Genomic DNA, 14,010 nt, shown 5'->3' on the forward strand with positions numbered 1-14,010 from the left:
ATGCCTACGCACACTATCAATATGAGTCAAATTGGTTCTGAGAATTTCGTACTCCCTTTGTTAGAAGGAAGGATAAATGATTAAATTTGTAGGTAAGAGGGCTATGCAGAGTTATCATCCCTGACAGCAACAACGGCTCTAACTCGGCTGAGTATTGGGTCGAAATAAGCTTTGATGACAGATAACGGTAGATCATTCAATGCTATTGCAACTCTGTGCTATTCATCTATTGTAGAGGCTGACGAGAGGTGACCTGCCAGTTGTGCTAGTTCTGTTGGTCTATTTTGGAATAACCGTGCTGGGAGGCAGCCCAACAGCTAACACAAAGAGTATGAATCGGCATGAAATTTACGCAGTGAGAGATAATTACTAGTTGCACCACTGGAATTAAAACATTAATTTTTGTTGAAACTAAATTTGGTGCCATGAACAGTCTTCCTCGCAACATAATAAAAATACAAAGCAATGTACCAATACTGAAGTCACAAAAACCGTATTTAGCAGCAACCTGATGCTTAACATCGCCTCTAGGAATGAAGGAATGACTCTATTTGACTACAAGCCCATCGGATTACTAAGGAAAGGACGTATAACTCATATATTGTGTTACAAGAAGACTCTCAATCAGCTTTCTTCATGGCAGGTTCTTGTTATGTTTCTACTACATGAAATAGGCAGACAATGTGTAATGTAAGTACTCATGAGACGTGTTCAATAACCATAAATGTTGTTGCCATTCAACCTGTAAAACTAATAATCCTGTTTATAATGATAACGTACATACACGTATACATCTATTGTAAAGAGAAAAATGGGTGTTGGGAGTTTCTGAAGCGCCGGCCGGTGTGGCCGTGCGGTTCTAGGCGCTTCAGTCTGGAACCACGTGACCGCAGGTTCGAATCCTACCTCGGGCATGGATGTGTGTGATGTCCTTAGGTTAGTTAGGTTTAAGTAGTTCTAAGATCTAGGGGACTGATGACCACAGATGTTAAGTCCCATAGTGCTCAGAGCCATTTGGACCATTTTTGAAGTTTCTGAAGCAGTGACTGTACCCCTGTCGGTACATCTGCCCTTTACTTATCTGTAGCATCAAACCTATATCATTACAACGTCACTTACCGGACTGCTACTGCGTATACTTTGAATCATTCATGTATAATGTTTGTTACAACTAAATTTTATTCGCTTGAGCTGAGACCCGATAAAACTTGCATGGCACCATGCCACTCTCAAAGCTTATCATTTCTTCCTTTATGCCTCGTCGATGAACTGGTCGCTGAAAAGAGAAAACTTAAAACCAAATAAAAACTAAATGTGTAGTAGCTCAGTGGCCACTGATACACTCATTGTTTTTCTTCAGTATCTTAGCTTTCATAGTTCATATCCTTAAATATTGAGAGGCACCCACATGCCTTGCTCATACTGTGGCATCAAGCAGTCAGGCCTGCAAAATGAGTGGTCTGCCAAGCGAGTGGATTCATTCCTATTTATCGAGTAATATGAATTCTCGTACTCTCAAATAAGTTACAAATTATCCTCCTGTATGAATAATACGTAACGGAAACACGCATCTGACTATCAGTAATTTACAGAACTCTGACTGTTCACTACGCACTGGCAGCACCACATTTTCTTTCCTTTTTATTTAACGGCTTTTATCAACACGTGGCCATCCCACTGAATATGAGTGGCGCACACATTATAAATTCTGGGTATCATGACAACATACAATTCGAAGGAAAAGGTCACCAATCTTTTTCTTTTCACTATCTTATTTATTCCAATAAATTCTATAACCTAAACACACAAATTCTATAACCTACAACAATAACACATGAGAAATTCCGCCCAGTGGGCATGGCTTAACATTGGTGATTCTCTACCTTATGGTCTCGTAATTATTTAACGCTACAGTGCACTTTCTGGACAGGATGGTGGATCTTTTATTATTTCTCACACTTCGACTCTCACAATCATCATCACGAAACTTTCCTACAGACCGAGCAGTACAAAAGGAACACAACACGCATAACCCACTAATCTTTTGAAACTACCTCGCTAGTCTCCCATGCAAACCACACATACCCAAATTACATGACATACACCACACTACAAATGAAATACTACACAGGGAATAGTCACAACATTATCACTTTCAGCTTTCCCACTTCAATTAATATTTATCCCAGTTTCACACGACACTGCCCCACTTCGTAATTCAACCTTCCTACTCTGAACTCTGGAGATATATGCACGTCTTCCTGTGCAATGCAAGCCAAGTGGCGTTGCTGGATAGACGGCCGGCTCACCTTGCTTCTCCCTCAGAGTTTGAATCTAGCGTCACACGGGATCATATCACGCAAAGTAATATTAAGAACGTATTCATCACACACGCGAGTCCTCAACTGATACCATGGACGAGTACTTCTCTTTATCTTTTTGTCTCATACACAGTTTGAGACTCACACAGTACTCACCACGTGGAAGTACTCGTCTCTAATTTCAAGTCCTGCACACGCCATTTCTTAAATATTTCAACTTATGGTACACACACTATTTCTTAAATATTTCAACTTATTGTACACACGCTAGTAATTCAGCTTAACTTAAGCACACGGAAGTATTTCAACTTATTGCTACACGTGGTTTCATTGTGACCGTTGGTCACTTCCGAAGATTACTACAATCCCATTAATATTACCTGCCTGACATTTAATTCTCCCCACAAAAGTTCCTGAAATAGAGAAATTGTTATTTCAAACTACTCTTAAATATTCCACATGCATACCATGTCTCCACTCTTTTGTCTTTACGGAGCACACCTAAGACAGGTCTTAACAGCACAAGATCCAGCGGCAGAGTGCAGAAACATGGCCGTTCTTCAGGTCCTCTCGCACCTCTGTCGAAGTGGGGGAGCACCTTGCTACCGTATTGGTCAGCCACATTTCAGGCGCTCAAAGCTCAGGTAAATTTCATCTCTTTGGTCCCACCATAGGTGGCCAAAGGATCGACTCAAAGATGATCATATATTCACATTCACTATCTGCAGTTAGCAGACGACCATACATTCATTCATTTCAAAAGATCTCACCAAACTGGATGTAGGGATTTACTTTGTTTGACTGCACATGTGATCAATTAAATAAATAAATTGTCATTCTTTCCCATACTGGTATCCGGCTTCGCTGTATTAATTGAAATTGAGTTATTTTACAAATAAAATGTGTTGTTCTGACAAAAATAATGAAGTATGTTGTACCTATTTTCAATGTCGTGCGGTACTGTACCCTTTCAATATATCTAGTAGTTGTTTACTTTCTGTAAGCCGCGTAGGTTAACATTATCATTTTATGTAGATATTACTGGTGGTCTTGTACATTCCCTCAGTTCAACATTATATATATAAATATATGTTTGAGCGGGTTGTGTTTAATTTCGTTACGTGGAAGCCTTTTATCATGTCAGCTGTCTTATAACTAAACCTCCTGCGGCCGTGTTTACATGTGCATGCGCGCTTAGTTGTTGCTATCACCTCGACTGCTGACGTAGGTCACCGTTGCGATTACATGACAGTGTGTGTAACAAGCTCTTTTCTGCTTCGCCACTCTTCACGTCATGCGAAACGCTGTATCGTTTAATATCTCTCTCTATTTCACTTACCTGCTACTTTATATATCAAAATAAAAGTAAAATCTCTTATATCCAAACATATTTCACGCATCCAACTTAATTCTACGTATTTAAACATAAATTGATAATAAGGGCCTGCGTTTCTTTTTGTGGGCGTTTCCCGACCTATTTGACAGTTTATTTTTGTTTGCTTGTCGGAGATAGATTTTTACATTGTTTGAACTTCCCTCCCCTCTCTTTTCTTGGGCAATAGGTATTGGGATTTTACATTTTGTGGATTCTTTGCACAAGTTGGCAGCTCTGGCAGAAAAGAAGACAGTTGTTATGTGGTTTTCGTGCGCGGTTTTGTGTTGTTTCGAAGAGTGTTGAGCAGATAGACAGAGTGGGTACATGCTTGCTTGAATATCAATTTTTTTTCGAAAATGCCGCGAGTGAGTAATAGAACATTTAAAAAGCGGAAAGACAAAGGGAAGAAGCGTGTTTGGAAGAAAGTTTCTGCAAATGTAGAGGTTCGGTCTATGCAGATAGTGAGGCTTCTTCCTCCTAGTGCAGTGATCTAAGAGGAAAATGAGTACTAGTGAAGACAGCTACAATACAATGTCTCAGGGAACAGACCAAAACAATGTGAATGAAATAGTTGACATAAGTGTACTGTCAGATATTTTTAAAAGTTGTGTCAGCCGTAAGAACTGCAATCAGGAAGGTCTTGAGCTCCAAGTCAAGCGACATGTTGGGTTTGCATGTGAAATAATGATGTCTCGTGATATGTGAGACAACAAGGCATCATTTTTTAACTGTCGCTTTGTGCAAAGTGAGTCAGAAAAGTTATTTGAAGTTAATTTGAGACTGGTTTATGCCCTTCACTCTATTGGAAAGGGTGCAACCGCAGGACAAATGATGTGTTGTCTTGTGAACTTTCCAAAGACTCAAATAAAAGTTATTATTTACAATAAAAAATTAGGGTCTGTAATGGAAAATATTGCACGGGAAACTATGCAGGAAGCAGTTGAAGAAGATGTTAGTTTCATTGACAGCGTCAACAAAACGGTACCTACTGTGTGCGTAGACGGTTCCTGGCAAACGAGACGGCATTAGTCACTCAGTGGCGTTGTAACAGCTGCTAGTGGAGACAGTGAAAAGGCGACTGATGTTGCATTTTTATCAGGATATTGCAGATACCCTGATAGAATTAAAAATAAACGTAATAAACGTTCTGAAAGTTATACTTATGTGGATATGTAAGTAATTAGTTCTGTGGGGATACATACAAAACACCCGAACTCTTACGGGACTTGGTAAGAATGTCTTCCACGCGTAATGAGTGTGTTGGCTACGGACACTACGAATGTAGTGTGTGGATATATAAGGTGAGAATGTGGGTCTAGCAGTATAATATAATAAAATAATGGAATAGATGATAATAAAATGCGTGGCTTTTTAAAATGTATTGAATTAATGAGATTAATTTTTCGGAATGAATGACAAGCACAATAAGCTGAGCTATGCCTGGAAATAAGTTCGTATTAGTTCATATTATTTTGAAGGGCGAAGTAGTTTCTTTCTCCGCTGTAGATTTGTGCTTACCAATCTTTATAATGCTACGTTTGGTCGCCGTGCTCACCTTTGAAGTCTTGACCGTGTTCCAATTAAGCTTATCGGATCTTCGTAATTTTCCAAAGCACACAGATGGGCTTCAGTTCTTGTAATTATTGTACTCTTTGAAATAACAACTCACACGACCTTTCTGTTAATAAAACAATACTGTATTTTTCTAAACGGTGCACATATGAAATACATACTCCTCACTTATTCATAGCGACCCCAAAATGGCGGTCTACAATTACTCGCTAAAAATGGCGTGCTTCTCACTCGTTCACTAGCTGAGCGCGAATCCTTCCTTCCTCCTACTCGCACCAGAAAAAATCCTCCGTTTTTTAACAACTGAAAGTAAAAAAAAATACATGACGGTAGGCATAGGCTCTATGATGGGCCGCCGCTTCATCTTTTATCTTTGCCTTTAAAGAAGACGAAAACATAAAGGAAATGCAAAAGGTTTATCACAAATGCCCCCCTACTGTATACTGTCGGAAATAAGTCTCTTTATTTAGGGAGACAGTATACAGTAGCCTTATTAACCTTGGGGCTCATAGTTCAGTCACTTGGTGCACGTCAATGGAGTTTTAATACCCTTATGCTACTACAAGTATATCTACAAAGCTCATTTTCTCGGCCATTACAAATTCATACACATAAATACATTCACTTATACTTATATGACGTAATTACATTCACATATATAGTCATATTACATATCGGACGTCCATGGCGTGCTAACGTCGTAGTCTCTTATTTCTCCTTACATCTGTTAAGCAGTATTACCAGGAGGAAAATGTTACATTTCTTAAATTGTACTTTCACTATATTTTAATAATTGTTTTTCTCCTTGGCTTTTGGTTCATTAGCCATTCTGAGAAGCTGTCCTTTCGGCACACGTTATCTCATTGTTCGCTGCACTTATGGCCAGCAGCAGCTCATTGTTTAACGCGCCCGACGCAGTGACACAAGCGCCACGTGAGCAGCAGCACTGCCAGCGCACACACTGTAATGTCGCTCCAGGCTCGTGAAGTCGGTGTTGTATTTGCCCTCCAGTCCGGAGACTGGATACGCCGGATTCAGCTCCAACGCTCAACCCGAAGGACACCAATACCTAATCTCGCGCCTGGGCGAGGTTTTCGGCCAGTGACATTGAAGGTGAGAGCCGCACTGCAGGATACGGCATTATCTTCCGTCGTACAGTATAGTTCAGCGGTTCTCACACCTCAACTCGTGGATATACGGATTTCCTCTGATATCTCCGTCGCACACGCATCACACTCTCTGTATTCACTTTACTAGACTGTAGCGTTTACTCATATTACGGCTGAGCCGTTATTTTCAATATTATTAGGCCTTAATATTTTTGTATCACTTCACACGTGCGAGTATTTTCTTCGTCCGTCGCGTTGCACTTCACATACAAACATAAGTTGTTCTTCTTCAAGTATAAAATCTCACATAAAATTGATAATAGTGCATACATAGACATAAACATTGACAATAATAGGGTTGACACATAAATTTACAATTCATATTCACATTTCATATACGGACTCCATGACATGCACCCTCTTACACACTAATACCTAAATCAGGAGGTATCTTTCATTTATTCTGAATATTGGCATTTTCTATTTTTGTCTTGCAGGACCGATCTCCTGCGCGTTTTTACGTCCACAACTACACATAGAAATGAAGAAAAGAGTACATACATACATTTTACATAGACATCGACATTAACAATAATATAGTTGGCAAATAAATGTCCAATTCACATTCACATTTCGTATATGGACTCTTATGTTAAGCAGCATCTGACACAGCAATAAGTAAATTAGAAGGAATCTTGCACTTGTTCTGAATGTTTGCTCTTTCTTGTTATTGTCTTGCAGGACCGGCCTCCTGCGCGTTTTTACATCCACAACTGCAATACAAAATACTACATACATATTTTCATAGACATCGACATTGGCAATAGTAAAGTTGACACGCAAATGTACAAGTCACATTCACATTTCCTGTATGGGTTCCATGTTAGGCATCATCCATCTTACACACTAATAAGTAAATTAGAAGGAATCTCTCATTTGTTCTGAATTTTTGCTATTCTCTTGACTTGCAGGCCCAACCTCCTACGCGTTTTTACCATCACAAATACACACAAAAAATACAGGTACGTCCCAGCACTACTCACTACATGGAAAATAGGATTCGCTAAGGTCTGCTTCAGAGATCAAGCTACTTCTAGGATTGCTATTTGTAGTGCGTCGTTAGTGTACTTATTCCATCCTTGGCATTTGATAAATCTTCATACTATGTATAATATTTACAAGTGCTCATTTGTGAGCGAGTGTGGGGTATGTTTTATCCCTTGACAATCCCGACTTCATCACTGCTTGTTAATCGTCGTAATATTCCACATTCGTGAACACATATTTCAAGCCATATTTCTGCCTTATTGATTCGACGACATGTACATGTTTACCTTTGTGACGTGTGACCGATAAGTTTACCGTATTTTGTCATGTGTAGCTCCACTCATAAATCATTACCGCTAAATAAGAACGCGCTTATGCTAAAGTAATGCTTTCGCTCCTGTCAAGAACTCAATGTGGAAAATATTGTTTCACTGCATTGTGTGTTCATTCCTCATACGAATCGTATATAATATTTTCATTTGTATTGACCTTATAGTTTCTCGCGCTGTAACAGTTAGTCGCTAAGGAAATATTTTTCATACTAGGTTGTTTTACATTCTGATGTGTGTGTAGCAAATCACTGTGCTGTGGCGTGTTTTAAATGTATCATGTACCTTTGTTACTATCGACTTCACTGTTTCTTCTGTACTCTTCACTGCTTCTTCGAGATGTTCGTTTTCATAATTACTTACCGTACATGCATCATCATACTTTGCCTTCCACACTCATACAACCATTCATTCTAAGACTTAAAACTATATAGTGTATTCTTTCTTACGTCGGCTTCGTGGCCCTTTCCTAGGTACCCTTGTAATATTAATCTTCATGTTCATCCCCGTATACTCATATAATTATTCATTAAAAATATTCCACATAAATCGTCATTTATACTCATGTACTACCTACAGGGTTCTCACACTAGAACCACCGCCCTATTTATTTCTCCCCACAAATATAAATAAACTCGTATTACTCTAATACACTTTCATTCCCTTACTAGATTCACTCCATGCACGGTACGTCACCACAAACGTAGGTTAACTAATTAATACCTTCAATCGAATCTAATAAAACCTTTCACTCTCTCTACTTCAAAATATTATCCAGCAGTGAAATTTCATTTATTTCTCCATGTCGCTTTTGTAAACATACAGTACTTACCTCAGTTCTTTTGCTTTAAGTTCGTGTAATTACGTTGTGTGCGTATTGCTTGGTTTTTGTATTTACTTAGCTTATCTCCCGCGTGCTGTTCAATTCACGTTCATAGCTTTATTTTCTGCTTATACTATAAGGTGTCGTGTAATTAATAGCAACTAACATAAATGAGTTCTGTAATAGCAAATTTGTGGGTATGTATTACTTATAATGTTGTCTGTAAAGAAGTGTGGTTCTATAAGTGCACAACTGCTCCTCTCGCTAAACCTTGTACGATATATAATTTTATAGTTTACGTCTCAGTCACACGCATTTTTCTATGTGTATATCTCATTCTGCCTTTCACATCGTCGCTCACTTATGTGTTGTATGTAAGTCGCTTAGTTCTTAAATTAGGTGCTAATCGCGTTCTTTCAAGTGTGCATGTTGTTACTTCTCTTTTCAACTTGTCTTCATCCTGTTGTGTATAGTAGGATAGGTCATTTCCTGTATATATTCTCTTCTACTTCGAATACTTATACTTATTTCTAGCTATGTACATTCAATAGAATATGTTGAGTTCACAAATTTAGCGTATTCTACTCCCATTATAGCTTACTTGCGTCAATGCGCTCATTTTCTTAAAGCTGCATATGCTTAACTTAATGATATACTCTTAAAATTAGTGCTCTTTACAGTATAGTCGCCGACTTAGGAATAAATGTCTCTATTCGTTTAGTTTGTGTTGCTCATCGACGTCAGAGTAACTAGGTACCCCACTTCGTGTCGCTTCCGTTTTGTCCAGCTGGTTGCGCGGTGTGGATGCCGATTCGCTTAAATTCTAGAATGGTTTCCGTCGCGGTGCGCAGTGTGTCTTTGCGCATCGTACAGGGGACACTGAACTCAACCTTGCTTTTTGCCTACTTGGCCCCTGCGATCAGCTGTTAGCCGCTTCGTTATAATTGTTGAAGTACGCTCTGCTTTAAGCGCGGCAGCATGGCTCAGTATACCTCATCGCTCATGCCTCTCGCTTGAAGCTCGCGCGCTGTGAATTAAGTCTTAAGAAAGTACAATATCAAAATACAAGGAAAATTTATTTTCACTAGGCTGCATCTCACTCTCTGCATGTTAGATAGTAAAAGAAAATTGAACATTCCTTATTGATTAAGCAGGATAGTAGAAGAGGGAGAAGGCACCGGAAATATAAATATTGTACCCCCTAGCTGGAGAGGAACCGAGCGCCAGTCGGTTTATTCGTCAAAGAGCGACAAACCTCCTACCTTCTTGCGTTTTACTGATGCAACAGATAAGGACAGAATGAGATTTGAATTTTCATTTAATAAATTTCCGCAAATCTTTATGTGGATACATGCCTTTTATTTTACCATTTTTTTATATTTCCTATCAAGTAGCACCCCGGATGTGGCTTGTCAACAATGATATACGGACCAACATATAACAATTACCATTTTTTATTCAATGCCTTTGATTTCGATGATTTCGGATGCGTTCTTAGTAGTACCTCCTGTCCAATCTGGAATTCTGTTACGTTTTTCAATTTCCTGTCGTAAATTCCTTTCCTTATTTGAGTTTGCTCTTCCAATGTTATTAGCGCTCGCCGTACTTTCTCATCTAAGACTACGTCTTTGTGCCGTAATTTTGGTATCGGTTTTGCCCATTCATCTAGCTCCACCTTCTCAAACATTAGTTCGGCCGGTGTGTGCCCTGTTGACGTGTGTGGTAGGTGATTTACTATGTGCTGAAACGGACCCAGGTATTTTATCCATTTCCTTTGGTTCTGTGGAATATATGTGCGGATAAACATGTTAAATTCACGGAAGCACCGTTCGACGGGACTTGCTTCCGGTTGTAACTTGGATACTAAAATATGACGTATGTTTTGTGATTTTAAAAATGATTTCCATTGGTCACATGTAAAATTTGAGGCGTTATCAGTTAGGACTGCTTGGGGTTTCCCAATGCGTGGTATGTAGTCTTCCAGAATTCGCCTTATAATTGGCCCTGACCTAACTGTTTTGACTGCGTACAGCTGGAGATACTTACTAAAAACATCATACAGGGCTACGATGTATTTAACTCCGCCGCGGGCTTGGGGATAAGGTCCTGCGGCGTCAATAGATACAAGATCTCTTAGTTGCTTTGGTATTATTTGGTTTAGTACGTTAAGACATGTCCTATTCTGATGTTTGACCTTTTGACAAACCGCACAGCGCCTGATTACTTGCTCTATACGTCGCCTCATATTAGGGTAATAACAATACGTAGAAATTTTTGCGGCACACTTTAGCACTCCATAGTGCCCCCATGTGCGGTGCGTGTGTTGAATTAAGTTTTCCACGTGTTCCCGAGGTATGCACACACACCACTTATCCATTCGTCGATCTCTTCTGTGAAAGAGGACGCCATTATGTATAATGTAATACTGCTCTAAACGTTCGTGTGTTCTAGCCTTCAATTTTTTCCTTACCTTGCTCCTTCTCGTGTCTTCTTCCTGTAAACGTTGCATGTTTTTGCACATTTTAATATAATATGGTTTGAAAGTTCCATCATTTATTAAAAGCACCTTGAAGTCTGATGTTTGTTCCTCTAACTCGTGGAAATCGGTAAGACCTTGAGGTAACCGTGATAGTGCATCTGCCAAAACATTCTGCAGGGATTTTCTCTGCCTCGTGATGACTGGGTGTTGTGTGCTGTCCTTAGGTTAGTTAGGTTTAAGTAGTTCTAAGTTCTAGGGGACTGATGACCATAGATGTTAAGTCCCATAGTGCTCAGAGCCATTTGGAACCAAAACATTCTGTTCCCCTTTTATGTACACTATCTCAAAATCAAACTCTCGGACATACATGCACCACCTGGCTATTCTCTTATGTAACAACTTGCACGTCAGAAGAAAGGACAAGGCTTGATGATCACAGTAAACTTTGGTATGTTTTCCCCAAAGGTAATATTGAAATTTACGAAATGCCCAAACTACTGCTAACGCTTCTAGCTCAGTTGCGGAATAAGATCTTTCACATTCTGTGAGGGTTCTGCTGGCAAAACTGATTACATTGACTTCTTCCTTACCATCCTTTGTTATTATTTGAAACAGGCACGCACCGAGCCCCTGATAACTAGCATCGGTGCTTAAACAAAAATCCAATTCCATATTTGGGTGTTTCAGGATAGGCGCGTAAATCAGCGCCTGCTTAATCTGCTGAAAATCATTTTCACATTCTTCAGTCCACAACCAACTGTGGTTTTTACGCAGTAAGTTTAATAGTGAACTACTGTTCAACAATTGTTGTGGCAGAAACTTCCTGAAAAACGAGGCCATTTCTGGAAAACCTTTTAATTGTTTCTTAGTATAGGGTGTTGGGAAATTCCGTATCGCATCTAGTTTACTGGGGTCAGGTAGAATTCCTACTGGTGAAATAATATGCCCTAAGAATTTTATTTTTTCCTTTCCGAACTCAGACTTTTTAAAGTTAACTGTAACATTGTATTCACCAATTTCCTGAAAAATTCTTTCCAAAATACTTACATGTTCATCACATGTTTGAGTTGCAGTTAACAGATCATCAACGTAGAGTGTAACCTGGCAGAGCAGTTGCGGTCCAAGTACCCTGTCTAATGCTTCAATAAATACACCAGCGCTCACATTTAATCCGAAAGGCAGCACCCTAAATTGGTAGCTCCTCCCGGCATTTATGAAAGCTGTATACTTTCTACTCTCTTCATGTAATAAAATTTGCCAGTACGAAGCTTTCAAATCAAGGGATGTTAAATACTTGCCGGCCGCGGTGGTCTAGCGGTTCTAGGCGCTCAGTACGGAACCGCGCGACTGCTACGGTAGCAGGTTCGAATCCTGCCTCGGGCATGGATGTGTGTGATGTCCTTAGGTTAGTTAGGTTTAAGTAGTTCTAAGTTCTAGGGGACTGATGACCACAGATGTTAAGTCCCATAGTGCTCAGAGCCATTTGAACCATTTTTTTGTTAAATACTTAACGCCATTAAACTTTAATAGCTGCTCTTCTAGATGCTCCGGCCTTGTTCTTATAGGAACGATGATTTTGTTTATTTCCCTCGCGTCTAACACCAACCGCACCGTTCCGTCAGTTTTACCAACTGCGAGAATCGGACTGCAGTAAGGTGAGTGCGATGTTTCAATAACCCTCCACCTAATCATACGCTCTATTTCTTTTCTTACTGCCTCTTTCTTTGCTCAAGGGGTGCCATATGACGTTCTACAATATGTTTCATGCGGGTATACTTCCATTTTATACTCATATCCCTTAATAACACTAGGTTGTTTACGAAAAATGTTATGATATTTGAAGAGTAATTTTGTCAGTTCACTTCGCTGTTCATTGTTAAGACAAGTGGATTTACTTATTTTACTGTCTACTATTTGCTCATCGAGGATCTCCCTACCAGAGTCATCAAGTTCCATCTCCTTTGCCATTAAGGACTGAGGGTAGACAAGTTTAACATTAATGTCTGGTATCGGCCTAATCTGATTTGTCATTGTAATTAAGTCCACAGTCAGTGTGCGCTCCCCTACATGAAATTGGCATTCCCCGCTGCCAATATCTATTTTTATGCCATATCTTCTGAACTCCTCCATACCAAGTATACAGTTTACTATAAGTCTGTCTACCAACAAGAAAGTACACTGCAAAATTACACCACATATGCTAATGGGTATGCTGACCTGCAATTTTATAACTTTAGATTTACTTCCCATCGCCGTTACGATCTTACAGTTCTCTACAGGTAGTGTGGGAACATTTACTTCCCTCGCTATCTCTTTGAACAAGCTAGTAGACATTAGGCTTGTCGACACGCCAGTATCCAAAACAACTAGTACATCTATGTTTCCCACCTTTACCGTTATTGTTGCTTGAATAATTTCACTTACCTTGCGTGTTGTTTCTTTCTCTTCGATAAACAAGTCTTCTTTCATTTCTGCGTCCTTATCATACCTTAAAAATAGATTCCGGATATGCTGTATGTGTAGGTTTGTTACAGTGTCTGCTTTCTCCTTTCCGTTCCTGTTCGTTTTAGTGTTTAAGTCGCTCATATTAGTACTGTGGCACACTGACAGTTCATTGCCTTCTTCCTCTAGTCACGCTCGATTATTATTTCCTGGGTCCGATAAAGGTATTGTTTCATTTTCTGGCGCCACTTCTACTATGATTACCGTTTGTTCGCGTGCTCGCCAGTTCGTGTCCCGGTTGTTTCGATTTGACTTGCGACCGAACCGCTGAATCTTCCCATCAGTAAATGGGGTATGTTCTCAACTGACTCGGTTGTTTTAACCCCCTCCACTGACGGAATGACCCACTTCCCAATTCCGTATGTATAAAACCAATACGGACTTGTAGCTGTCACGCCTTTGCGCTTACTGCTACGTATTTTAACTGTAAGTAGCTCAGTCCCAATGGTAAGA

The sequence above is a fragment of the Schistocerca cancellata genome, chromosome 6, assembly GCF_023864275.1.
Source record: "Schistocerca cancellata isolate TAMUIC-IGC-003103 chromosome 6, iqSchCanc2.1, whole genome shotgun sequence".
Lineage (NCBI taxonomy): Eukaryota > Metazoa > Arthropoda > Insecta > Orthoptera > Acrididae > Schistocerca > Schistocerca cancellata.